At 45.3% G+C, this 27,378-nt stretch overlaps 1 long non-coding RNA gene across 2 annotated transcripts; it reads right to left on the minus strand.

Annotated features, from left to right (window-relative positions):
* Positions 1 to 754: 754 nt before the first annotated feature.
* On the minus strand, positions 755 to 23,588 carry LOC103691911 (uncharacterized). 2 transcript variants are annotated; one of them, XR_010065414.1, is made up of 4 exons: positions 23,552 to 23,588; positions 13,013 to 13,240; positions 3,923 to 4,046; positions 755 to 3,288 (listed from the first exon to the last, which is right to left on the minus strand). It is a non-coding gene; the product is annotated as an uncharacterized LOC103691911 (long non-coding RNA). The 2 variants fall into 2 exon arrangements; XR_591722.4 differs by lacking the exon at positions 23,552 to 23,588 and having other exon boundaries at positions 13,013 to 13,945.
* Between the last annotated feature and the right edge of the window lie 3,790 nt (positions 23,589 to 27,378).

Genomic DNA, 27,378 nt, shown 5'->3' on the forward strand with positions numbered 1-27,378 from the left:
TGCTGGGAATTGAACTCAGGACCTCTGGAAGAGCAGTCAGTGCTCTTAACCACTGAGCCATCTTTCCAGTTCTGGTTTTTTTGTTGTTGTTGTTGTTTGTTTTGTTTTTTTGTTTTTTCTGTTTTGTTTTTTGTTTGTTTGCTTGCTCATTTGTTTGAGGCAAGGTCTCACCGTGTACTGCTGACTGGCCTGGAACTTGTTATGTAGACTAAGCTAGCCTTGAACTCACAGAGCTCTCTGCCTTCCTCTGCTACCTGAGTGCTGGGTCTGAAGACATATACCACTAGACTGAGATATAACTTTTTTCTTTTTTTTTTTTTTTCTTTTTTTCCGGAGCTGGGGACCGAACCCAGGGCCTTGCGCTTCCTAGGCAAGCGCTCTACCACTGAGCTAAATCCCCAACCCCCCCCTTTTTTTTCCGGATAACTTTTTTCTAATTTAAAAAAAAAACTTAAGGGGCTGGAGAGATGACTCAGTGATTAAGAGCACTGACTGCTCTTCCAGAGGTCCTGAGTTCAATTCCCAGCAACCACATGGTGGCTCACAACCATCTGTAATGGGATCTGATGCCCTCTTCTGGTGTGTCTGAAGACAGCAACAGTGTACTTACATATAATAAATAAATAAATAAATAAATAAATAAATAAATAAATAAATAAATCTTTAAAAAAAATTACCTAGTCCAAGGTTTTGTGTTGTAGCTGCCCAAGCAGACTAAGAAACAGGGATAGACCCAAACGACTGAAAATGACTCTTGAAAAGACAACCTGCATGTTTGTGTTTATTGCAGCAACAGCCACAATGGCCATGAGGTAAAAGAAAACTGAATTTTCACCAGCAGATGAGGCAGTAAAGGCAATGTATAAACACTGGGAAGTTTTCAGCCACAAACAGACTGAAATTCAACCAGGCAGAGCGGCACCCACCTGCAATCCCAGCACTCAGGAAGTGGGAGCAAGAAGATCAAGAGTTCAAAGCCAGACTCCACAGTGAGTTCCAAGCCAGGCTAGACTATATGGCAAAATCATCTCTGGAAACAAGAAGGGAAAAAAAGGAAAATTCGGTTATAGTCTATAAGATGGGTGGGACTTCAGGGCGCTGTGCTACATGTCAATTGCAGAAGGATAAAACTTCAGGGTGCCGTTAATACAAAGTTCCTAAACGGTCAAATATATACAGGCAAAAAATAGAATGTGGTCACCAGGGCCTGGGCAAGAAGGAAATGAGGAGTTGTTCCAGTGTGTAGAGTTTCAGTTTCACACGGTGACAAGTTCTAGAAATCTATTTCCCGTGGTACACTCAGTTAACCATGTAGTGTACACTCAGCAACGTAAAGGCTCTATATAAATTCAGTGTTTTATGCTTGTGATTGTCTGATGCTAGGAATCGAACTCAGGTCCTCATGTATGCTAGCCAAGGGCTCTGCCATTAAGCTACATCCTCAACTTTAAAGTCCTATGTTTTACCACAGTTAAAAAATAATATAGTCTTGGCCAGCCATGGTAGTGCACACAGAGGCAAAAGAACCTCTGAGTTGGAAGCCAGCCTGCTTTACTCAGTGAGTTCCAGGACAGCCAGAGACACATAGTGAGACCATGTCCCAAAAAGCCAAAATAAGAAGCATACAAATTATTAAGAAGCATACAAATCCATTATCTACCATCCCCTACTGTCCTGTTGTCTCACACTCTAAAAGACCCAGTGAACACACACACACACACACACACACACACACACACACACACACACACACACACACACACACACCAACCACAGAGATATACAAAGCCACCAGCACACAGAGGCAGGGTCAGAGGTCACCTCCAGGTGTCTGAGGACATGAGTAAGGCACAGGCTACATGCTATCTCGCTTACCTTGTCGGCTGTTTCCTCCTTTGTCCACCAGAGGCTATGATAATCCTCTGGTTGAAGGTTTGTCTGGGTTGTTTTAATAGCACCACATAGTACATGCACAGTTAAATGTGCTGTGAGCATGCTGGAAAGTGTCGCCATTTTCCATCCCACCAGACCCAGTTCCGGAGGGCTGCTTCTCAGCCTCCCGACCCGCCCTGCCCTGGGACCCCCACCATAGGGGGAACTGAAGCCAAAAAAGCAGATAGACCCCCCCTCTGGGTACCGGGTCCCCCTCTCATACTTGCTACGGCTGCCTATACTCAGCCCACAGGCCCAAGGATGTCCCCAGGCCTGTCCCTAGGGCTGCACAGACTCTGAAGACAGTAACTTGACAGAACCTGTTCCTGGGCCCCTCCTGTACCCCCACCCCCACGGCAGCTCTGTCCTCAGGGAGGGTTCTTCCTGACCTGGCATGCTGCCCCTTTCTGAGGAAGAATTGGGGCTGGGTTTGCAGCCCATTCTCCTTCCTTTTTTCTTTAAAAGCCAGGAAGCTCCTCTCCCAGCTCCAAGCATATGGACGAAGTCTGAGAGTTCCACAAATATGACAACAGCAGATCTGAATTTCCCAAGGTGCCGGTCACTTGTCCCTCCCAGCCCACAGACACACAGCCCAGTCAGAGTGAAGGAGGATAAAAAAGCACGAGCTGTCCTCCGGGCTGGCTTCTGCTAGTATGACGTCACCATCCCCCAGGGAAGACGTGGCTCTTTCTCCTGCTTTCCTACTTCAAGAGGAGTTTGGAAAGAGCTTTTCTGGCGGCTGGCAAGGCATGTGCCTGCGAGATTAACAGGGCTGCAGCGACTGCGGGCCTTTGCTATTTTCTTCTTTGTTCCTTTTGTATTTTTCACAGTGGGCACCTTTTTTCTTTAAGTGTCAGAGAAATAAATGAGAGTTTTTTAAGTAAGCGATTTAAAAGCCGGCTCTGTTGCCTTCAGCACTTTTTCTGGCCTCTCCTCATTCTGGGCTCCAGAGTTAGCCATTATTCTCTCTGTAGCCCCCTCTCGGCTTCGAGTCCTCTGCCTTCAAACCATTCCTGTTCCTCTGTCCGTGGAAACAAGGAGCTCATTGCAGTGGCTCATACGAGCTAAACCAGGCTCCTTGGATGCCTCTGGATTTTTTTCTTCTTACCTGGAATACTTATTATTAGAAATTCTTCTCCTAAACTAAGAAACTGATTCCTGTCCATGCTGATAGGAAAAAGGGACATTATTTTCTAAGTATTGTCAGGAGGTGTACAGTCTGAGGCTAATCATGAAGCACTGTCAGTGGACCCTAACGGAGGGACGCGATGCAAGATCCTGGTCTGCGTTTGTCAGCAACATCAATGACACAAAAGACCTTCGTGGCCTGAAGAGTGGAGACAGGAGAACAGAATGCTGCAGAGAAACGGGAAGGACATAATAAAAGACCATTAGTGACATCTAATCACAGTTAGATAACTGTGCCAAGTCATGTCAGTTTCCAGACCTGGGAAACGGCACTGTGACTCTGTAGTGACATTTTCTCTTTATGAATTATACACCGAACTCCCGGCTGCAGGGGTCAAGGGCGTTGTAGCTGTAATTCACTGTCACTTGAGTTAGAGAAAGTCTTTATATATACAATAGAAATAAAACAAGGAGCAAATGTGGCAAGACAGCACTACTGTCTAAAATTCTGGGTGAGCGGTGGGGACAACTGTTCTGGTGTTTTCTTTGAGTCTCTATGATTCCTTGTGGTAATGAAGATAGCACCAATCTCGACTCCTATCTGGCCCTGACTAACCTGCTTGCTTGATGGACCTTGAAAAGACTATGGGAGTAGTACTTAGCTCTTCAAAATAAGCTGTTTTATTTGGTTTGAGGTAGGGTCTTATCATGTAGCCCAGGCTGGCCTCAGACTTACTATTTTCCTGCCTCAGCTTGCCAAGTGGTGGGCTCATCGAGTATATCCCCATGTCCACACTACAGTGGACTTCTTCTGAAGTTGTTACTACTATTCCCAATTTGCAGGGGAAGCCGGGTCACTTACTAAGGTCACAGCAGCTATCCGGTGGCCCCCAAATCTTCACTGTCCCATAGTCAGCCACTCTGATATTGATGAGGAGACTTCCTGTCCGTTGCTGTTTTAAATGTCTTCTTCCGGTTACCCTTTGCTGAAACAATAGAACATGGGGACGAGGCTGGCTACTGAACACAGCAGCATTGACTACACATGGGTAAACGCTGAAGGGAAACAAGGGAAATGTAAAACTCGGATCCCCAACAGCATTAGACACATTTCAATGACTGAACAACCTTGCATAGCTAACGACTATTGTTTTTGTAAATAATTGAACATTTCCACCATTGTAAAAATGTTGTGTTTGACAGTGCTGTTCTGAAGATCTTTACATACCCTTTACTACCCAAAGTAGCTTTTCTTTAAACCCACTGTGTAGACCAGGCTGGCCTTGAACTCACAGAGATCCTCCTGACTCTGCCTGCAAATGCTAAGATAAAAGGGGTGTGTGTGTGTGTGTGTGTGTGTGTGTGTGTGTGTGTGTGTGTGTGTGTGTGTGTGTGACCACACCCAATTCCCAGAGTTCACAAAATTGTCTTTGTCACTCACAAGTTAAAATTTTCTGGAGTCAGAGGGAGACACCTTCAGGTAGCATGTGGAATTACAACCTAACGCAACTGAAACACTGACCTTTGGAACCATCCTGGTTTAACAGCCATCAATCATCAGCCTGTGAAGTTTTCTGTCACCTGAACTTGTAAGAAAATCTCCCACACTGGAAAAAAATGTGGGACAGAACCCTAGGATGTTACACTTGACCAGGAAATGCATCCACCACCAGTCTGAACCCTCCAGCAGCACAGCCCTTGGGGCTAGCCCAAAGGAGGGCCACCCAAGGAGAGACCAATCAAGTCACCTCCACTATATTTGTGAAGAAATGACTAGTGAATGAATCTTCCGTCATTTGGAGGAAGATTCCAGAACCTTACACTGAGGATTTTCTTGTCCTGGCTTCGATTTTTAACTGGATGTGTGGATCTTACTAGGACATCAGTGCAGGAAGGAAATCTATTTTCAGGCAACTTAGGACACAAAACCACACTGATATCTGAACTTTATCAAGTCATCAAGCATAGTAGACATCAAGACTTCTGAATAAAACGCTGGAATGTGTTCCTGTTTTCTCCTTTGGCATGAGGTTTTGAAAGCAAGAGGTGCTAACTTGATTGGGAGATGGATCCCTCTAAATTATTCACAACCACTTATGGCCCTCCAGGTATCCAGGGAGCTGTGGGGCAAGAAGAGTTTCTCTGAGTCCTGAGTACGTCATCTTGGCTTGGCCCCAGTATTAGACCTTCCTATCGCTGGACAAAATATCAGACAAAACAACTTAAAAGAAGGGGAGACTTGGAATGGAGCAACGGCTCAGTGGTTAAGAGCTATGACTGTTCTTCCAGAGGACCTGGGTTCAATTCCCAGTCCCCAACACTGGTTTACAGCCATCTGTAACTCCAGTCCCAGATCCTCTGGTGCCATCTTCTGGCCTCCATGGGCACTGCAAGCACATGGTGTGTACACAGATATTCAGGCAAATATTCATATACAAGCAAATACTAAAGTGCTATATTTTTAAAGGAGAAAGGATTCGCTTGGTTCATGGTTCTGTCCATGGGCAGCTAGCGCGGTGACTTTGGACCTAACGTGAATCTGAACAACATGGCATTGGAGGCCGTTCACCTCACAATAGACAGGAAAGGGAGACAGGCACCAAGAACGGAAGCCTGCAAAGGACATTTGGAATTCAGACCTTAGGAAATCAGCTAAAGAATGACACCCTTTTTGTGTTAAGAGTTTGCTCTGGTTTGTGTGGTTTTGGACACAGGATTCACTAGGTAGCCCATACTGGCCTAAAACTGGTAATTCTCCTGCCTCTGCCTCCAAAGTGCAGGTTACAGGTGTGCATTACCATGCCTGACCTGAGTGAATCCTTGACTTTTCGAGACGAATGGGGACAGAGTTGGACCATGGTCTTACCCTACGTGTGGACAGACACATTAAATTTCCATAACAAAGAGAAAGAAGATGCCAGTGAAGGTCACCAAAACCATTCTGCCTGGCAGTGAGTGCTCTGAAGAGGCATGGGCCGGGGAGGGAGACTGTCTCTGGGGCCTCTTCAGAGTCTAGTAGGTCCAGGGGCCACACGATCTCAGGTTCTGAGTACAAATCTCCAGTTCCAAGAAAAAGGAGTTGAGATAGCAATATAATTCCTGAGGGCTGGGGAGTCCATTATTAGAGGAATTCCATGGGACCAGAATGACAGTCAGGACTGGATTCATGAGTTGCTCCTGGGCTACCTTCCCAGAATTAGAAAGGTCTTGGGTCTGGGTCTAGTTTAAGGGGTGGAAGAAAAGTGCCAATTGGGTCATTTGTTGCAAAGTTCACAGTAGCACCCCCCCAAAAAAATTAAAAATAAAAACAAGGATCATCCTCCCTCCTTAGTTAGCTTTGTCTGGGTTCTTGCCTTGGGCCTGGCCATGTGCTAGATTCTGGAAGAGGCAATAAGCTTCAGGGAAAGGTAGAATCATAGAGAGCTCCTTTCACCCTCAGCATGCGCTGAGGAAAGGGATCCGAGACCCTTCCCCACTCCTGGGATCAGTGAGTCGCTATTTTGAGGTGATTTCCCCCTCACTAGCAGGTCTCAGACGCATAATAAGGAAGAGGTAAAATGTGAATTCAACGGGCATCTGCACAAAGACAATCACCATCAGCCAACAAGTGTAGAAAAGATGTTCAACGTCAATGGCTACAATTAGATGTAAATGAAAACTCTGTGAACTTTGACCACATACTAGAAAGGATAAAATTAGCCTCTGAAAACGCTAGGATCCGTTGGCCTGAGGAGCGAGGTAGCTCAGAGGCTGTCGTGAGGGATGACGTCGATGTAAGGATGTTGGAGAGACACAGGCAGATGCTTCTAAAATTAATCAGATGCCAAGCACAAGACCAGGCAGTTCCACTCCTGGGCATATGCTTTAGAAGAAATGAGTGCTCATGTGTGCCAAAATACATGTGCAAAAAGATACATCCCAGCTACAAGGATAACAGTCAAAACAGAAGAAACCAGACAGCAGTTCTCAGAGGACTGGGTAAGTGTACTGGGGCATCCAGTGCAGCAAAAAGCAATGAGCTACTCTGACACTCGACATTATGACTAAATCTTAAAAACACAATGTTAAGCAAAGGAAATTAGACACGGGGATACAGATGTGGCAAATAATAAAATACTTATTTAGAATGCCCATGACCCTGAGTTTGGTTCCCAGCAGTGCAAACAAGGCTAAAAGGAAAGAGGTAGGGGGAAGAGAGGAGGGAAGGAGGGAGGAAAAAGTATAAAAGAGCACTCTCTAGGCTTAATTTTATGTAAGGTTCAAGAGCAGGCATAGAGGTGTCCAGCTTTAAACCTAGCACTCTGGGCATAGAGGAAGGCAGATCTCTGAGTTCAAGGTCAGCCAGAGTTTTATACTGAAACCATGTCTCCCAAAAAACGTTGCTTTGATTTAAAAGTAAAGAATAAAGTTGAGGGACGGTGACTACCTGATGGCAGTAGAATGTAGGTCCAATTGGAAAGGGCCTGAGACTGGAAAGAGGAAGTGTTCTGTATGCTGATCTGGGGGTGATGTGGGTGTAGGAATGAGTAAAGTCATTGAGCTGCCACTTAAAACTTGTAAATTATGGGCTGGAGAGACGCCCAGAGGACCTGGGTTCAAGTCCCAGCACCCACATGGCAGCTCACAACTGTCTCTAACTCCAGATCCAGAGGATGTGCACCTTCACACAAACCTACATGCCAGCAAAACACCAATGCCCAATGCTCATAAAAAAAACCCATATATATATCTTCTAAATATGTACGTTTATACCCATAGATTAGTGCTGTTCTCTGTGGTGAAAAAAAGTATCTTTCTGCAGTGGGCCGCAGCTTATACAGAGACTCATAACTGGTCAGAGTGCTAAAAATAAGTGGCCCTAAGTGACCGTGAGTGCTCAACCCTAAATAGGATATCTGTATTGAATCCTTCCTTCCGGGACTGGGAAACATGGAGGAAGGAGGGACAAGACAGTGGAAGAGCTGGACGTTAAGAGGACGCTGCTTGATACTGTCTTTGTACACAGCCATTATGCTCATGAGCTCCCGGCACAAGATCTGCGCAAGATCAAGCCAGCACAATCAGTCAGCATCCCAGCAGGAAGCACTGACGGGACTCCGTGAGTTTAAGAGGGGGACATGAGGGTTGGAGGGTATTCAAGGGGAATGAGAAGGGCATCTGGGGAGTGAGTGTAATCAAGATATACTATATTTATGTACAAAATCATAAAAGATAAATAAAAGATACTTTTTGAGAGCAAGAATAATCGAGTATTGAGGTAAGCGTGACTTAACATTCCAATGTCCTTCGAGAACACTCATCTGGGAATTTAGCATCATTTTGTGACAGCTTTACATTCACATTTCTGAGGCTCTTGGCATTGTTTCAGTGTTCTCTGTGAACCTGGACAACGGAGGCCTTAGTGCTTCATTTCCTGAAGTTGTCTTCCAATGGCTGTACCATACCTGGGGTTAGGCAGGTAAGCTGCCTTCTATGCCCCACATTCTAGGAGGCTCTGATGCTTGGGGAGGGCCTGGTGGTCCCTGGAGGAAACAGAGGAGCCCCAATTGGGTACACCTGCCACATGGGGCCGGTTTGTTGTAACCAAAGGCTAGAGTGTAGGGGGATGGCTACAAAGAAGGCTTTTTTCACTGAAGACAGGAGGTTGGGAATGCTTGCTGTGTAGCATAGGCCTGTCTCAAGTTTGTCATTCTTCTGCCTTGGGCTCTGTATGTAAGGATTCCAGGTGGCTATCAACACTCCTGGCTTGGGAAGTCTGTTTGCTACACTGCCCTGTGGTTGCTTTGTTTTGTTTTAATTTTAGAAAGATGTGAATTTGTTACTGTTCAAAACAACGGAATTGCTCACTGTTTCTAGTCAAATTAAGGAGTGGTTCCCCTATTTAAGGAAAGGTTCTTTTTACCTCATTAGAAAGCTCAATGGGTTTCAATCCCTAGGGAAGTGCAGAAGGTTTTATTGACCTCGTTGCTGCAGTTTCCAGCTGGGAAGTTATGAAGCAGTATCACATGGCCCTGCCCACATTGCTAGGAGGTGCATGGGTGCCAGCCGTCAGCCTTGAGCTCCTGTCTCAGCCTTCCTTTCCAGCCTCCAGGAAATAAAACAAGCAATGAGAGTAGTGGGTGGGGGTAGGGTGGGGTGCGCCAAGCTCAAACAAGACCTGTAGCCACTGGAAACCATCAGCCTTCACGCAGAGGTTGGGGTTGTGATTTGGACTTTACCTATGGTGGGAGCCTTTGACACATGCCTGTATCTTGTCCTAAAAGCCCCAATTCTTGTTCACGAAATAATTAAAGTGTCTGGCGATGGAGTTCAAAGTTAGAGCACTTGCCTAGTGTGCTTAAGACTCTAGGTTTTATCCTCAGAACCAGAAAATTAATTTTTAAAAAATTTAAAATGTTTTTTTCTTTTCTTTTTCTTTTTAAATTATTTTTAAAGATTTATTCATTTTATTATATATAAGTACACTGTACCTGTCTTCAGATAAACCGGAAGCGAGCATCGGATCTCTTTACAGATGGTTGTGAGCCACCATGTGGTTGCTGGGAATTGAACTCAGGATCTCTGGAAGAGCAGTCAGTGCTCTTAACCACTGAGCCGTCTCTCCAGCCTTTTCTCCACCTTTTTTTTTCCCCCCAGAGCTGGGGACCGAACCCAGGGCCTTGTGCTTGCTAGGCAAGCGCTCTACCACTGAGCTAAATCTCCAACCCCGGGCAGAGACATTTCTGCCTCACACTTGGCCTCTATGCAGGCACTAGAATGAAATCTAGGCTCTGGTCTCCATGCCTAAGTGGTAGGGCTCTGCCTTCTGACCCACCCCTGGAACCCTGTTTGGGGGATAGGATCTGACTTTGTAGCCCAGACTGCCCTGAAACTCACTTTGAACTGGTCATGATCCTCCTGCCTCAAACTCCTATGTATAGGTCTGAGCCACCACACCTGGCCTGATTAACTTCCTGATTTATTTTTGCCTTTTTGCTTTGTTGATAGGAAATTAAGTCAAGGTAATAGCATGAATTGTAAATCTACATTTCTTTTTTTTAAAGATTTATTCATTTATTATATATAAGTACACCATAGCTGTCTTCAGATACACCAGAAGAGGGCATCGGATCTCTTTACAGATGGTTGTGAGCCACCATGTGGTTGCTGGGAATTGAACTCAGGATCTCTGGAAGAGCAGTCAGGTGCTCTTAACCACTGAGCCATCTCTCCAGCCCGCTTTTTCTTTTTTTTAATATTTATTTTTAGTATGTGTGGGAGTGCGAGGCACCCTCAGAGACTAGAAGTGTCTCGTCCCCTAGAGCTGGAGTTAGAAGCAGCTGTGAACCTTGCAATGAGGATGCTGGGAACCAGGCCTTGGTCCTCTTCTTTTTTTTTTTTTTTTTTTTTCCTTTTATAGCTTCTTTTTTTTTAAATTTAGAGAATACTTTATTAGTTTTTGTAATCAAACCCACGTAGATAAGACCTTACATATTTAATACAGTGTGTTACCCCTGTACAAATGGAAAAAACTTAAGTTCAACATTTCTAGACCAATATGGCTGTTAATTTCTGTACAGTGCCAACTCAACACAGTAAACGGGGATACTTTTTTCCAAAGTTGACAGCACAGCTAAAGTTTCAAAAAATTAAAATTATATATCTGTATATATATATATTTATATTTATATAAAAAGACCAATAATAGCAGTGTGTTATGCAGCAACAGCAGCAACAGCTTTTCCAGGTTCTGCAGTCATCTGAACAAAACTGTAGAGACATCCAGCACACTCCATTAAAAAAAAAAAAAAGTAAAAAAACAAAACCCGAGAAAACAGCACAGTTCTGTTACTCTTGTGTACCTGGCACCATTTTTTTTTTTAAATTAGCTTCTCAATCATCATCTGGAAAGAAAACATTCTGAGCAACATCATTAAAAACAGCTCTGTCACTACTACTAGCACGGTCACTACTACGTATCATAAAGCAGGTACAAGCTATTTTACATCCACAGAGGTATGATACAGTACTGTCCTACATCTATAATACTAGAGGATACAATTTAAAAGGCATTATTTGAGACTTGATTCTACTTTTCCAGCAGAGGGCCCAAAGGATGGTGTGACACAGCTTTGTAAAGAAACATACTCTAGACAGGATTTCCTTTCACTAGTGGCACAGTTCTAAGGATTCATTCTCTCCATGAATGTCAGCTAAAACCGTTATTAAAAAAATGAAATATCCCTAGAACAAAACCGTATAACCACCGGATTCACATGAAGATGATCTAGTGGAGACAAGCTGGACCTCACCTTACCAACAAGCTATCAAATCTGTTATGTTTAAACAGTGAGACCTCCAAGGAAGGAGATGCCAAGTAGTGCTTCAAAGCTTCGGACCACAAACACAGCATCCTTTTCAACAGAAGCAGAAGCTCATCTGAATATGCTCAAGGATGCTGACATCAACATTTAATCATCTCCTCACTCATCCAGGAAGAAGGGGAGATCAGTTACTACTGTACTTTATTGTGTTCAACCAAATCACCATGTTACAAAAATAGCAAGCTGCCATAATAAAAAATAAGGCTCCTCTATCCAGCACCAGATAGCATCATTTTACTTTCAAGCCTAGAAATTGCACACTTGTTTTTTTTTTTTTTTTTTTTGGTTCTTTTTTTCGGAGCTGGGGACCGAACCCAGGGCCTTGCGCTTCCTAGGCAAGCGCTCTACCACTGAGCTAAATCCCCAACTGCACACTTGTATATAAACCAACCGAAGATGAGGATTGAGAGTTCATCTTGGTGGATTTTTCCTTTGATGAATATGAAGTGTCCTTCCTTATCTTTTTTGATGACTTTTAATTGAAAATTGATTTTATTTGATATTAGAATGGCTACTCCAGCTTGCTTCTTCTGACCATTTGCTTGGAAAGTTGTTTTCCAGCCTTTCACTCTGACGTAGTGTCTGTCTTTGTCTCTGAGGTGTGTTTCCTGTAGACAGCAGAATGCAGGGTCCTCATTGCGTATCCAGTTTGTTAATCTATGTCTTTTTATTGGGGAGTTGAGGCCATTGATGTTGAGAGATATTAAGGAATAGTGATTATTGCTTCCCGTTATATTCATATTTGGATGTGAGGTTATGTTTGTGTGCTTTTCTTCTCTTTGTTTTGTTGCCAAGATGATTAGTTTCTTGCTTCTTCTAGGGTATAGCTTGCCTCCTTATGTTGGGCTTTACCATTTATTATCCTTTGTAGTGCTGGATTTGTAGAAAGATATTGTGTAAATTTGGTTTTGTCATGGAATATCTTGGTTTCTCCATCTATGGTAATTGAGAGTTTTGCAGGATACAGTAACCTGGGCTGGCATTTGTGTTCTCTTAGGGTCTGTATGACATCTGTCCAGGATCTTCTGGCCTTCATAGTTTCTGGCGAAAAGTCTGGTGTGATTCTGATAGGTCTGCCTTTATATGTTACTTGACCTTTTAAAATGTTTTCTAACCCAGAGAGGAAACTCCTCTAACTAGAACATTCCAGTAGAGAAATGTGAGGTTCACTGATGGTTCTTAGAGTTGGTGAGCAGCTCTTGAGTATCTTATAACTCAAAGATGCACACCAGAGAAAAACAGGAACCGTGCTCTGGGGCACCCATCACTTTGGGGAGCTGCCCTGCTCTTTCCCTTCAGGGCATCTAAACGAGGCTCTGGCTCTGCTTAGACTTCAGGGTTCTCAGTCTCCATACAGGTACTACCACTTGCCTTCCATTCTGATCCCAACCAAAATCTCCTTCTTCAGGGAGGCAACACAGCAGCTGCCCCCACCACACACACAGACACACAGACACACAGACACAGACACACACACACACAGACACAGACACACACACCACACACACACACACACACACACACAGACACACACACCACACACACACACACAGACACACACACAGACACACACACAGATGGTCACTAACCTGCTTCTTATGCTTCTGGTTTCATTTAGCCTTGTCATAGCCCTTACCACCTACTGATTTTTGGTTGGTTGGTTGGTTGGTTGGTTGGTTGGTTGGTTGGTTGGTGGAGAAAAGGTCTTTAGGTAGCATTGACTGGCCTGAAATTCCATCGCTTCAGCAAAGGATAACCAGAAGAGACTTAAAACAGCAACAGACAGGAAGTCTCCTGACCAATGTCAGCATGGGCCACTGTGGGACAGGAAAGATTTGAGAACCATCAGATAACTGCTGTGACCTTAATAACTGGGCCCCAGTTTCTTCTGCAAATTGGAGGTAGTAATTTCAGAAGCCCATGTGGTCATGGTGATGGACTCTAATCCCACTACTTGGAAAGCTGAGGCCGGTATAGACCAAGCTGACCTCGAAGTCATAGAGATCTGCCTACCTCTGCCTCCTGCCTGCTGCTGGGATTAAAGGCACACTACACCCAGCTCCTTTTTTTTAACAGTGCTGAGAATGGAACCGAGGGCCAGTGCGTGCCAGGCATGTGCTCTTCCCCTAGCAAGTCCTCTGGTGTCCTGGGCCACACTCAGAACTGCAGTGTGCTCATGTCATGCCCAAGGCTACGCTGCCTTTTCTCCTTGTAGTCCCACTGTTTGCAACATCACGGTGCTCAGTCAATCTTTGCTCAATTAGTTCCAGACATGGTGGTACCCTTCCTGAACCTAGCACTTGGCAGGTTACCAACAGAGCAGTCAGGCAGTCAACTGCAGGAAAGTTACACAGTTGGTCATCACTAGACCAAATTCAGTCTCTAAATTCATAGCAACTGATGACATCACCTTAAGGGGGTGGGGTGCAGAGATAAAGAAAGAGGAGCGGGCTGGAGATTTAGCTCAGTGGTAGAGCGCTTACCTAGGAAGCGCAAGGCCCTGGGTTCAGTCCCCAGCTCCAAAAAAAAGAACCAAAAAAAAAAAAAAAAAAAGAGCAAAAATCTTTAATCCCAACACTTGGGAGACAGAAACAGGCAGATCTCTGTGAGTTCAAAACCAGCTTGGTCTAGTAGTGAGTTGCAGAACAATCAAGGCTACATAGTGAGGCCCCGGCTGGCCTGAAATACACAACAAATCCTCCTGCCTCTACCCCCCAAGTACTAGGACAGAAGGCATGCACCATTACATCTGACCTTTTTTTTTTTTTTTTGGTTCTTTTTTTCAGAGCTGGGGACCGAACCCAGGGCCTTGTGCTTCCTAGGTAAGCGCTCTACCACTGAGCTAAATCCCCAGCCCCTACATCTGACTTTTAAAATTTTATTATTTATTTATTATTGTGTGTGCGTGTGTGTGTACATGTGTATGTGTGTACATGTGTATGTGTGTGTGCATGTGTGTATGTGTGTGTATGCGTGTGTGTGCATGTGTGTATGCGTGTGTGTGTGCGTGTGTGTATATGTGTGTGTGCATGTGTATATGTGTGTATGTGTGTGTGTGAGTATATGTGTGTGCGTGTGTGTGTACATGTGTATGTGTCTGTGCATGTGTGTGTGCATGTGTGTATGTGTGTGTATGTGTGTATGCGTGTGTGTGCATGTGTGTATGCGTGTGTGTATATGTGTGTGCGTGTGCGTGTGTGTGCGTGTGTGTGTGTGTGTGTGTGTGTGCACGCGTGTCCCTCCATTCGTCTGTCCTTTCATTCTGTGGGGTCCCTAAAGTCAAACTCAAGTTGTCAGGTTTGGTAGCAAGCACTTTTACCCACTAAAACACCTCACCAGCTCTGGGAGAGGATTTCAGCCAAGGTTTTTGGAGGTAATATCAGGACAAAGACAGCATGGCAGAGAGATTCAGTTTCCAGTGTTCATATCAGGCAGCTTGCAACTGCTTGTTACTCCAGCTCCAAGGGATGCCCCTAACCTCAGGCACATGCACTCATACAGACATACAGACATGTACACATTAACAATGATGATGATGATGATGATGATGATGATGATGATGATGATGATGATGATGATGATAATCCACGTTGGCTAAAATACATTGATTTTTCACTTGAACCTAAAAGAATGAAGGAGCGAAGTGGTGAAGATTACAGGCTATTCTGGACCTGTAATCAGCCTGGATTCCAGGAACAGGTGAGGCTTCTCAAGGGACAGACCCTCTAAGGGAGGACAATCATCTGTGAAGGCGATGCTACAATCAGGGGTGGGAGGAGACCATGGCCTGCAGTTCTGCACCTTGACCAGGACTGCTTAATTGCATACCTTTTGTTCCCCACCCAGCCCTAAAGCTCTAGTCAGGACCCTGAAGGCAGAGCAAACCCTTTCTTCCTTCTTCCTTACAATCCATCCATTAACCCGTGTGTCATAGTGCGGAGGTCACCCCTAGAATCCAAACTATTCCTGTAGCACACCTTGACTGACAAGCCCAGGATAAGCGACTCTGCCATTCTGATCCAAGGTCTGATCCAAAGAGCCTGAGCTTTTCTGCTGTGTTGCTAAGCCCTGCCCAGGCCTCCAGGGAACAGCTGAGCTGCCTGCTAGAGGAAGAGACCTCCTAGAGGAAAGACAGCGAGGTCCGCCTGACTGAGGCCATAAAAGATCAGTCAGCCCCAACAGACCACCAGCTTTGTACACAGGAAAGACACCAGGGACTCAAAAAGCAGAAACAGCACCAGCTGGTTGGCTTGTGACTAAAAATAAGTGTGGGGAGTCTGGATATTGGTGTGTTCATGTATGTGTGCATGTGTGCACATGGACGTGTGCACATGAGAATGTGTGTGCATAATAATGTTGTGCATGTGAGAAAGCATGTGTGTGTGTACATGTGAGAGTGTATGTGTGTATGTGAGAATGTATATGTGCATGTGAGAGTGTGTGTGCATGAGAGAGAGTGTGTGCATCTGAGAGTGTGTGCATGTGAGAATGTGAGTGTGTGTGCATAAGAGAGTATGTACTCATGTGAGAGTGTGCATGTGGATATGCATGTAAGAGAGACTGTGTATATGTGTAAGAGAGTGTGTGTGTTCATGTGAGAGTATGTTTGTCTGTGTGCACATGAGAGTGTATTGCATAAGAGTGTGTGTGCATGTGAGAGAGTGTATACATGACTGTTTGTGTGTACATGTGAAAGACTGTGTGTGCATATGAGTGTGTGTGAGAGTGTATGTGCATGCGAGAGATGTGTATGCATGAATGTTTGTGTGTGCATGTAAGAGAGTGTGTGTGCATATGAGAGAGTGTGCTCATGTAAGAGAGTGTGTACATGTGAGAGAGAGAGTGTGTGTGTGTGTGTGCATAAGAAAGTATTATGCATGCATGTGAGAGTGTGTCTGTGTCTATGTGTGTGCGAGTGTGTGCACGTGTGCATCCTAAGGCTTCAAACAATCAAAGCAAGTGCTTCACCACTGAGTCACTCCCTTCCAGAGTTGTTTCCCAAGCAGCACCCTTGTGCCAACACATAGGCAATAACTTAAAGCAGAACAAGGAACCAAAGGTTTCCAGCCCAGCCTCCAAGAAGTGTGAACTTACTCCAGCTTAGTAAGTAAGACGGAACGAAGTGAACACAAACCATCCTTCCCAAATCTGTCACAGAACTGAGGTCACAATGCTACACACAGGACAGACACGGCTGAGAATGGGGCTCAGGGAAGCAGTGCTTGCCTAACATGAGCAAGGCCTTGGCTTTACTCCCCAGCACCACCGGAAAATGCAAAAAAAATAACAAAACGACAGGCAGAGTGACACAGAGATGCTCAGTGTAACCGCTGCTGCGAGACCCACCCGAAGAAGCTTCCACAGCAAGCAGCATAAGGGTAGGCCGCCTGGAAGTAGTTGTCAACGTGCTGCGGGACAGTGTGGACAGATCAGAGAAGGGATCCAGGGAACAGGTCTAGGAGGGGCACACCCACGCTTTGGTAGCTCTAAGGCGACCATGTTCTCACAGTAATGACTGGAGAAAAGTGTTCTGGTGTACGTGTGGGCGTGTAGGATTGGAAGCTCTGTCTCTGCGAAATACGCCAGAGCATTCTGCCTCCAAGAGAAACCATTTTATCACCACCTAGTCGATCAGAGTCCAATCGGAACCCAGATTGAACTGACCCAGGGTAAGGGAAAACCTCAACAATAGCTTCCTGCAGTCATCCCGTTCCTCTAAATTAGAGGAGAAAGTTGAAGCTGGCTTGTGGATTCACAACCTAAGGCACAGGCTCACAGTAAGGACCAGAGAAGCAATCATGAGAATTCAGAATCTTCCTCTCCCCCCACACTGAAGCTGTGCTGTTAAAGGTCTTCAAGCGCAGCTCCTTCTACCTGCTTCATCAGACCTGACTTCCAAAACCCCTCCAAGGCTGAGAGGTGAAAAGCCTGAAGAGACCGAAGGGAGCATCTGAGTCGGACACGGCAGGAAGGTTGCAATGACCAGACCAGGACTTAAAAACACATTGTGAGCGCAAGGCCCTGGGTTCGATCCCCAGCTCCGAAAAAAAGAACCAAAAAAAAAAAAAAAAAAAAAAAAAAACACATTGTGGAACTGGGCGTGGTGATGCACATCTGTGATCTCAGCACTAGGGAAACAGAGAATAGAGAACTGGAGACCAGCCTAGGCCACACAGAGAGACCCTTTTGCAAACACTTGCGCTGTCATTGCGTGCGCGCGCGCGCACACACATACACACACGATTAATATGACATATTTCACATCTATGATTACTGCAATAAGGACTTGAGTGGAAAAGGCAGAAGGATGTTAGATAAATGCCCTAAGCAGACAGACACTTAAAAACAGCAGCAACACTGTAACGAAGGCTGCAGAAACGGCTCAGTGGTTTAAGAACACACACTTCCCCTGCAGAGGACCCAGGTTCGGTTCTCAGCACTCATACCAGACAGATCACAACCTCAGCGCCAAGGGAACCCGAAGCCTCTGATTTGCACGGGCACTCACATGCCCGTAGCACCCACGCACACTCACACATTTAAAATAACAAAGATAAAATAAATGTTTAAAAAAAACACACTGTAACAGAGATGAAGAATGGTTTTGACGCACATTAGTAGCTGGTACATGGCATGGTGGGGCACGTCTATAATGCCAGAGGAGGAGGTTGGAGGACTAGGAAGGAGTTCACATTCATCTTCAGGTACACACTGAGTGCTAGACCAGCCTGAGCTACATGAGGCGATAGAAACCTCCCAAACTTGAAAGAGAGGGAAGTGTGGGGGAGGAGAGGTGCCAAGGACACATAGGAAATAAACTATAGAAGGTCCTATGGGTCCACTACAGAAGCTGTAGTGTGTGCGCACAGGGCTATCAGCACAGGGGAAGAACAAACTAAACCATCTTAAATAAGAATAAGGAAGAACTTCTGCACCAAAAGATCCAAATCCAAGAAGCTCAGGGACTGCCAACCAGAAAAAGGAAAAAAAAAAAAAAAGGTTCTTAAAAAATACGGAAATTTATATCCAAACTTCAGGAAAACAATCTTGAAAGAAAACAGAAGAAGACTCTTTATCTGCTTATGAGAAAAGATTTGTCCTCCACTTGGGAACTAGGCAAACACGAGTAAATGAAATGGGGCTGGAGAGAGCACAGCGCAGGGACTCACAACTGCTTAACCCCAGTTCAGGGGATCCAGTGCTCTCTTCTGGCCTCCACAGGCACCAGGAATGGGTGCAGGGCACTGGTATAAACACAGGCAAAACGTCCATATATATAAAATAATAATATAAAACTTTTAAAAGATTTATTTATGTGAGTACACTATAGCTACCTCAGACACACCAGGAGAGGGCATCAGATCCCATTACAGACAGTTTCGAGCCACCATGTGGTTGCTGGGAGTTGAGCTCAGGGCCTCTAAAAAGAGCAGTCAGTGCTCTAAACCACTGAGCCAGCTCTCTAGCCCCCCCCCCTTTTTTTTTATAATGATGTGAGGTGTACTAGGTGAACTGATTTTGTTTTCTAAGATTTGTATTATTTTTATGTATATGAGTACACTGTAACTGTCTTCAGACACAGCAGAAGAGGGCATCAGCTCCCATTACAGACGGCTGTGAGCCACCATGTGGTTGCTGGGAATTGAGTTCAGGACCTCTGGAAGAGCAGTCAGTGCTCTTAACTGCAGAGCCATCTCTCCAGCCCTTAAATTTTTTTTTTCCGGAGCTGAGGACCGAACCCAGGGCCTTGCACTTGCTAGACAAGCACTCTACCACTGAGCTAAATCCCCAACCCCTTAAATTTATTTTTAAGAGAGCGGTCTACACAGTAGATCCTGACTCAGAAAGAGCAAAACATATCAGACAACCAGGGATTCCGCAGTGCTGTCAAGAGAATGTAAGTCACTTGCCAGGAGAAATATTTGCAAAAGATGCATTTGAATGTAATGAATGCTATATTTAAAGTACACAAAGAACTCTTCAATTTAAGCAATAATCGCTGGATGTGGCAACTTATGCTCCATGACCCCTTGTGGGGCAGTGACTGTGAGAGGAAGCCTGGTAAGGTTGAGCTAAGGTTAGAAGCCCCAGGGACCATGAAGGGATGGTAGGAGCTTCGCCCACTCCGGCACCAGGCCCCTGTCACATAGCCGCAGGCCCCCCCATAGAGAGATTTGTGGCCATCAGTCACCTAGGGACTTCCTCCCCCCCTCCACCCCCCAGCCCTCCCACATGTAGATGAGGCATCCCTAACATCTCAGACCAAGCCAATAGGAAACACCTACTGTCAGATCCCAACACACTGTGTATAAAGATCCTATCCAGAAGGAATAAAGGTGTGTGAGAATTACTCTGTCGTCTGAGAGCATCTGTCAAAAGAACTGTAACACTGCCTGGAAAGAGAAATGCTTCCTGAAGCTTTCGCCACCAGAAGCTCCCGTACTCCCCTCGATGGCTATCCAGCCCTCCACCAGCTCAGCCCGGACCAGTCTGGCTCAGCTCAGTGAAGCCAGCACAGATCTTGGAGCAGCAGCAGCAACAGCAGCAGGGAGGCGGTGCAGGCAATTCCCCTCTCCACTTGAGCCCTTTCCCCTTTGCGCGAACACTGCCACGTAGCCAGGCCAGAGACCTCCGAGGATAGCCTCCAGAACACAGACGGGCAACCCCTGATGCAATTTCCTTCACACAGACATCACGGGCATCACCGGCCTGATCAAAGGCCCATTCCTCCTGTCCGCACTTCCTCTTCTCTCCTCCCTCCCCGAGAAGCTGCCTCTGTCCCCTACCACCCAATAAACCTCCCATGTGAGACTGCTGCATGGCGTGATTTGTCTGGGATGCGCTGCCTCCTTCTAACACTGTTACTGTAGAGAACCCTGATTAATACCAAGAATGATTGCTAATGCAAACTACAGACTGTGGGTGCTTGAGTTGAAACTAACCCACTACTTTTGCTGCAGGAGGCTGACAGTGTACAATGCTGTGGAGGCGTGGGGGAGTCAGTAATACTGTAACTCTGTGCTTTCCTCTTAATTTTGCTAAAATTAACCTAAAAAATTAAAAGACAATTTAAACATGGTATAAAAAAAACTACAAAAGAAACAAATCAATGTAGGAGCAAGAAAACATCCCTTAACACACTGTGGTGGTTTGAATGAGGACAGTCCCACAGGCTCATATATTCGAATATTCGGTTCCAGTTAGTAGAATGGTTTGGGAAGGATTAAGAGGTGTGGCCTTGTTAGAGGAAGTGTGACACCAGGCCCAGGCTTTATCTTTGCCTACCACTTTCAATCAGATTTAAGCTCTCAACTATTGCTCCAGTGCCATGCCTGCCTGTCACCATGCTTCCTGACCTAATGATTATGGGATAACCCTCTGAACCTGTAAGCAAGCCTCCAGTTAAGTGCTTTCTTCTATAAATTAGTTACCTTGGTCATGGTGTCTCTTCACAGCAATAGAATAGTGACTAAGACATACTCTAACTGCAGAGTAAGCACCAGAAAGGCAGGAGGAGGCACCACCTCCCTGGGACAAGAGCTGGGTGCCAGGAAACAGAAACAGGTAGAAAGCAAGATTCAGTTGTAAGCCCAGCCCTGTGGAGGTAGAGGCAGGAGGATAGCCAGCTAGGTCAGCCCGGACTACATAGTGAGAAAATGAAAACAAAAATGAAGGAAAAATGGCGTTTGTGGAAATCAATAACATAAGCCCAGACTGTAAAGTTCAATTAGATAGAAGTAGACTTCTGTTTGTAGGAGCGTGGGATAGGCAAGACTCTCCCTCTTCTTCCTCAGCAGTACAGCTGGAAACCTTGACTATAGCACATAAATTGTGAGGAGACTCCAGAAGGAAAAAAGAAAGAGAAGGAGCCATGACTAAGGGGCCCTGGGAAACGTGGGCTGCTTTTTTTTTTAATAAGTATTTTAGATATTTAGGCAAAGAGCCTCAGTAAATAGCCTTGGCTGACCTGGAACTTGCTACATAGGCCAGACTGGCCCCAAACTCAGAGACCCACCTGCTGCTACCTCACAAGTACTGTGATTAAAGGCGTGTGTCATCATGTCCAGCTCCCTGACTTTTCTTTTTACCTCATGTTTTCCAGAGCAGGTGCCTGAGAAGACGACAGTCTATGAATACAAGCAACCAGATGCACGAGAAAGGGAGGGGGGAGGGAGAGGGGGAAGGGGAAGAAAGCCAGGAGGAGAGAGGAAAAGAGAGAGAGGGGAGGGGAGAAGATCGATCTTTCGCCAAACTACTAGAGGAAAACAGTCTCACAAGGACATTTGAGAAATGGAAGTACACAATCACCTGACTCAAAACAGAAAGAAAAGAGACTTTAAAAGAAAATGGACAAAGATAAAAGTCTTAGAGACCCAAGGGACTGTGATCAAAGAGCTGACGTCCCTGTCACTGGAGTTCAGAGAAAGGATGAAAGGTTGAAACGGAAAAGCAGCTGAAAAAATACTGACTGTAAACTTCCCAGTTTGGTGGTAGAAGAAGAAGAAGAAGAAGAAGAAGAAGAAGAAGAAGAAGAAGAAGAAGAAGAAGAAGAAGAAGAAGAAGAAGAAGAAGAAGAAGAAGAAGAAGAAGAAGAAGAAGAAGAAGAAGAAGAAGAAGAAGAAGAAGAAGAAGAAGAAGAAAAGCTAAACAGTGCCAGCTTATGGCTGTGTAGGCTGGCGCAGCAGTGAAGAGCGTGGGGCTGCTCTCATGGAAGACTGAGTTCACCTCTTAACACCCTCACCCAGCGGCACCAGTTGCCTGGAACTCCAGCTCCTGGGGGATCCAACACCTCTAGCCTCTGAGGGTACCAGAACTCGCAATCACACATGCACATACATTCACACACACACACACACACACGTGCGGGCACACACACACACGCGCGCGCGCGCGCGCATACACACACACACACACACGCACACACACACTTAAAAGTAAAACCTCTTTTAAAAAAACTCCACAAACCCCAAACAGGATAAACCCAAAGAAATCCATGAGACACATCACAGTAAACCCTAAATGATGAGGTGGAAGTCAGTAAGAGAAAGGGGGCAAGGCCTTCGACAGACAATCATCGAAGATGGCACATTTTCTGGCAGGCCTGGAAAGGAATTTTTCTAATGAAAAGGAATGGATCAAAAAAAAACAAAAACAAAAACAAAAAAACAAAAAAACAAACAAACAAACAAACAAAAAACACCCGTCGCTCAGGAAAAGGAAAAACACCTCAAGCAAAATGCGTTTGGGGAAACACAATGGACTACTTCCTCTCCTAAATTATGTCTGACACTTGAGTGGACACTGAGGCTCCTCCTAAAAGACTACACTTCCCATGCAGATTACAGGAGCTGTTTCCGTCCCTGTCAACTGTTGCATTCCATTTCTTTCTCTGAGCATTTTGGGCATCTGCACACAGGTATGTGACAAGATGCCCCCTCCCAATGAGTAAACACGGTCCCACCTAAGGTCTGTCCAGCCCTCTCTCTATACCTCAGTCTCTCTGCAGATGCTTTTATGTAATTAATTAAGTTATTTGTTTGTTTGTTTGAGTCAGGGTTACTCTGTGTAGCCTTGGCCATCCTGGAACTCACTCTGTAGACCTGAATGGCCTCAAATTCAGAGATCAACCTGCCTCTGCCTCTCGAGAGTGCAGTGAGTAAAGTGCCACACACACACCACACACACACACACACACACACACACACACCTCACTTCACTCCCATTCCTGCTTTTAAATAGAATAATGGAAATAACGCAGCTCTTATGGTGTAAATGGAGCGTGCCAAGGCACAGCAAAGAAACGGCCGGAGTGTCTGCTCCATGAGTGGAATAGAAAAGTTTATTCCAAACTGCCAAGGCTACCTCTCAAAGGAAAAGCAGAGAGAGGCAGGACAGAGAAATCTGGAGGGTTATGAAGAAAACAGGTGTCTGAGAGGAGGGCAGGTTAGCAGGAACCGCCCGGGAACAAACACAGAATTCTGACCTGTTGGATGGTTTTTCAAGTTGACAGAGAACTAGAGGCCCTCTCCGGAGGTTGGGGACTGTTAAAAGCAGATAAGATAATGGCTCTTCCTGACAAACAGAACCCATTTTACAAGGTTTCTGAGGAATGCTCAGTGTTTACTTACAGGGTCAGAGTCCAGCACGAGCAGAGCCCAAATTGTCATGAGGAGTGGGAGGGACCTGTCATTTATTACAGCCATGTCACAGAGGAGGGAGGGGTAAGGGAACCAGTTAGCCTTCAATAACTTACATGTCTGACACGACCAGAGCAACCATGGAAAATGATTCATTCAACCCCAGAAGCCAGATATCCTTAAGTAAACAAATAACGACAAGGAGATAGTATACATGTATGACACACGGCTGCACATGTATGACACACGGCTGTACACGCATGACTCTGATAACTTAGGTGAGATGTTCGGCATGTTATTCAGCCTCTCCTCCCTGTAACAACCGCTCAGACACTTTTTCTAAGCATGTCTGAGGCTCCCATCACAGTCAGCTGGACTCATTGCTTTGAGGATGAAGCTAGGCTGGAGATCACAGCAACAGGATGGTGGGGCAGAAAATGCTCACTTCGTAGCAACCAGGAAACAGGAAACAATGTGCTGTGCTCATTGGCTCCTTTCCTCTTTCATTGGACCAGAGCCTCCAGGTTATTGGATGCACTGCCTATACTCAGGGTGGCTAATCGTTTCAGGGGAAGCCTCACAGACACTCCCAAGGATGTGGTTTGTGAATCTCCTCAGTTTCTCTCCATCAAATCAAGCTGCCTATTAAGATCAGCTATTACAGAGGGAGGCACGGTGGGGCACACATGCAGTGCCAGCATTTGGGGACAGAGGCAAGAGAATAGGAAACCCAAGGCCAGTCTGACCTGCATATGAAATCACTTCTCAAAATAAAATAAAATTTAATAAAAAAGAATGGTGGTAGATGGTGGTGGCTCACACCTTTAATCCTAGCACTCTCCAGGCAGAGGCAGGTAGATCTCTGTACATCTAAGGCCAGCCTGGTCCACATAGCTGGTCAAGACTACACAGTGAGAACCTGTTAAATTTTTTCTCTTTTGAGACAGACTCTTCTAAGTAGCTCAGGTTAGCCTCAAACTCATGATCCCCTTGCTTCAACCTTCTGAGTGCTAGGATTATAGTTGCTAACCAGCAAGCCTGACTTTTAATTTATAATTAAATTTTTTAAATGCCCATCATAGATGGAGTCCTCAAAAAGCATAAAATATCGTATTCTGTCTCTGATAATAAGATAAATGGACTTAAAGTGACCAGGGGGCTGGAGTGCTTGCTGTGAAATCATGAGGCCCACTGTGGAGTTCAGCATCCACATAGGTAGCTGGGTACCCTGCTTGGTCTGCAACCCTAGCTCCAAGGGGTTTGAAGGCAGGAACATTGTAGAGCTCATAGGTTTAGCTTACAGTCAGAGAAAACTCAAGCCCCAGGTTCACGGGGAGACTCTGCCTCAAAGGAAAAGGTGGAAAGCAACAGAAGCAGACACCTAATCCTCTTCTGGGATCAGCACACGCCAGATAAGCATACCCACACACACATACAAATAAGTTGGTCTTTTTTAAACATTCTATTAAATGGCTACCTACATGGTTTCCCCCATAGGATCATGAGAAAGACAGAACTCCATGGTCTTAGTCAACACTGTGAGAAGCTTTAGGTAGTAAAGTAAGGTGAAACCAAAGAAAGGGACATGAGAGATGGAAGTTACAGAATGTAGCTGGATGTGGTGGTGCACGCCTTTAATCCCAGCACTTGCAAGGCAGTAGCAGGCGGATCTCTGAGTTTGAGGCCAGCCTGGTCTACAGAGTGAGTTCTAGGACAGCCAGGGCTATATCTCAAAAGCAAACAGAAAAATCCGAAAGGGAGGGAGGGAGGGAGGGAGGGAGGGAGGGAGGGAGAGAGAGAGAGAGAGAGAGAGAGAGAGAGAGAGAGAGAGGGAGAGAGGGGGGAGAGGGAGAGAGGGAGAGAGGGGGAGAGGGAGAGAGAGGGAGAGAGAGGGAGAGAGAGAGAGAACGAACCCTGGGCTGTAAGTATAGCTCTGCGGTGGATTGCTTGTGTAATAATATCTATAAGACCATGGGTTTCATCCACAGCAAGTGAGTCCCTATTTGTAGATGATGTGATTGTCTATGTAGAAAACCCCAAGGAATCTGAAAGAAAAGAAAAGAAAAGAAGAGAACAGAAAAGAAAATTAATACTAAAACTAATATGGAAAGACCTAAGCTGGAGCTCTAAGATACAAAAAGAGAGCTAACTCGGGCTGGAGAGATGGCTCAGTGGTTAAGAGCACTGATTGCTCTTCCAGAGGTCCTGAGTTCAATTCCCAGCAACCACATGGTGGCTCACAACCATCTGTAATGCGATCTGGTGCCCTCTTCTGGCCTGTAGTCACATATGCAAGCAGAATGCTGTATATTAAATAAATAAATAAATAAATCTTTAAAAAAAGAGACAGAGAACTAACTCTACATGTTGTCCTCTGACCTCCACATGTATGCTGTGTACCACACACACACACACACACACACACACACACACACACACACACACACACACAATAATGTAACAAAATTTTTTTCAAAGAAAATGTAAAGAAATGGAGGGCCACAATATTTGTGAATTAGACAGCCCCAAATAGTAGTCAGTTGCTGTTGGAACTCCAGCCAGGATTTTACTGATATGAACAAGATTATCTTATGTTTTATATAGCATGACAAAGGAAGCATAATAAACGATTCCAAGAAAAACAAAGTTGGAGGAATTGACAAAATCAGTGTGAAGGCCTACAACGGTATTGGAGAAATGGTAGACCGTGGTGTGGAGCACAGCGATGCAACCGGCTGCCTGCCTAGCACAGCCACAGCGAAATGGGAGCAAACGGACATCCACAGGCAAAGATGCAAAACCCAACACGGATGTAGAGCCAAGGCGTCAGAACACAACAGCAGTCACACTCAGGAGGCCGGGGAGGAGAGTCGTGACATTCAAGAGTAGTTTGGCCTGCACCATGAGACCCTGTATAAGAAATAAATGAAAAGGGCTGGAGAGATGGCTCAGTGGTTAAGAGCACTGGCTGCTCTTCCAGAGGTCCTAAGTTCAAGTCCCACATGGTGGCTCACAGCCATTTATAGTGGGATCTATTGCCCTCTCTTGGTGTGTCTGAAGGCAACTACAGTGTACTTATATATAATAAATAAATCTTTTTAAAAAAAGAAATTAAAAATGGGCTGTTAACTTATGTGCAAAATGTAAACCATAATACTTCAAAGCTAGCACAAAATGTCTCTGGGATTCAGCACTCGACAACCACAGTGGAAACTGGATCTGGCGGAAACTAACAACTCTGTGAGATAATGTTTCAAACCACCTACCCAACGAAGGAGGAACTCACAAAGCTCCACAGTACAAAACCAGCAGTTCAATTAGACACAAAACCAAAATTCCCAGACACCTCTCTGCAGAGGACACCCAGACAGAAAACAGATTCATCAAAACATGTTCTGCACTGTCAGCCACCGGGGAAATGCAAATTGAAACCGCTGAGACACCGGCAAACGCTGCTGCTCTATGTGACTGTAAAGTGAACAGCCACCCCTGGAAAACAGGCGGCAATCCCTAAAGGATTTGAATGCCCCTCCTCAGTAAGAGAAAAACCATGCCTAGTCCCGGAGACCCACCAAGTCTAATGAAGTCACAGATCTTGGAGGAAAACCTACAACTGTCATTTCAGTAAACCAGCACAATCCCTAACTAGCTACATTTGTATTTGTCCTTAAAACACACAGGTAGGTGTGTTCCTCACCCCTCGACAAGGAAACTTCTCTTTGCAGCAGGCAGAAACCTTTACAGAAAACCACAACCAATAAAAATGCGGAGTTCCGGAGCTCAGTCCCCATGGATTCATATATAAACCATCCTGCCCC

This window comes from Rattus norvegicus, chromosome 3, assembly GCF_036323735.1.
Source record: "Rattus norvegicus strain BN/NHsdMcwi chromosome 3, GRCr8, whole genome shotgun sequence".
NCBI lineage: Eukaryota > Metazoa > Chordata > Mammalia > Rodentia > Muridae > Rattus > Rattus norvegicus.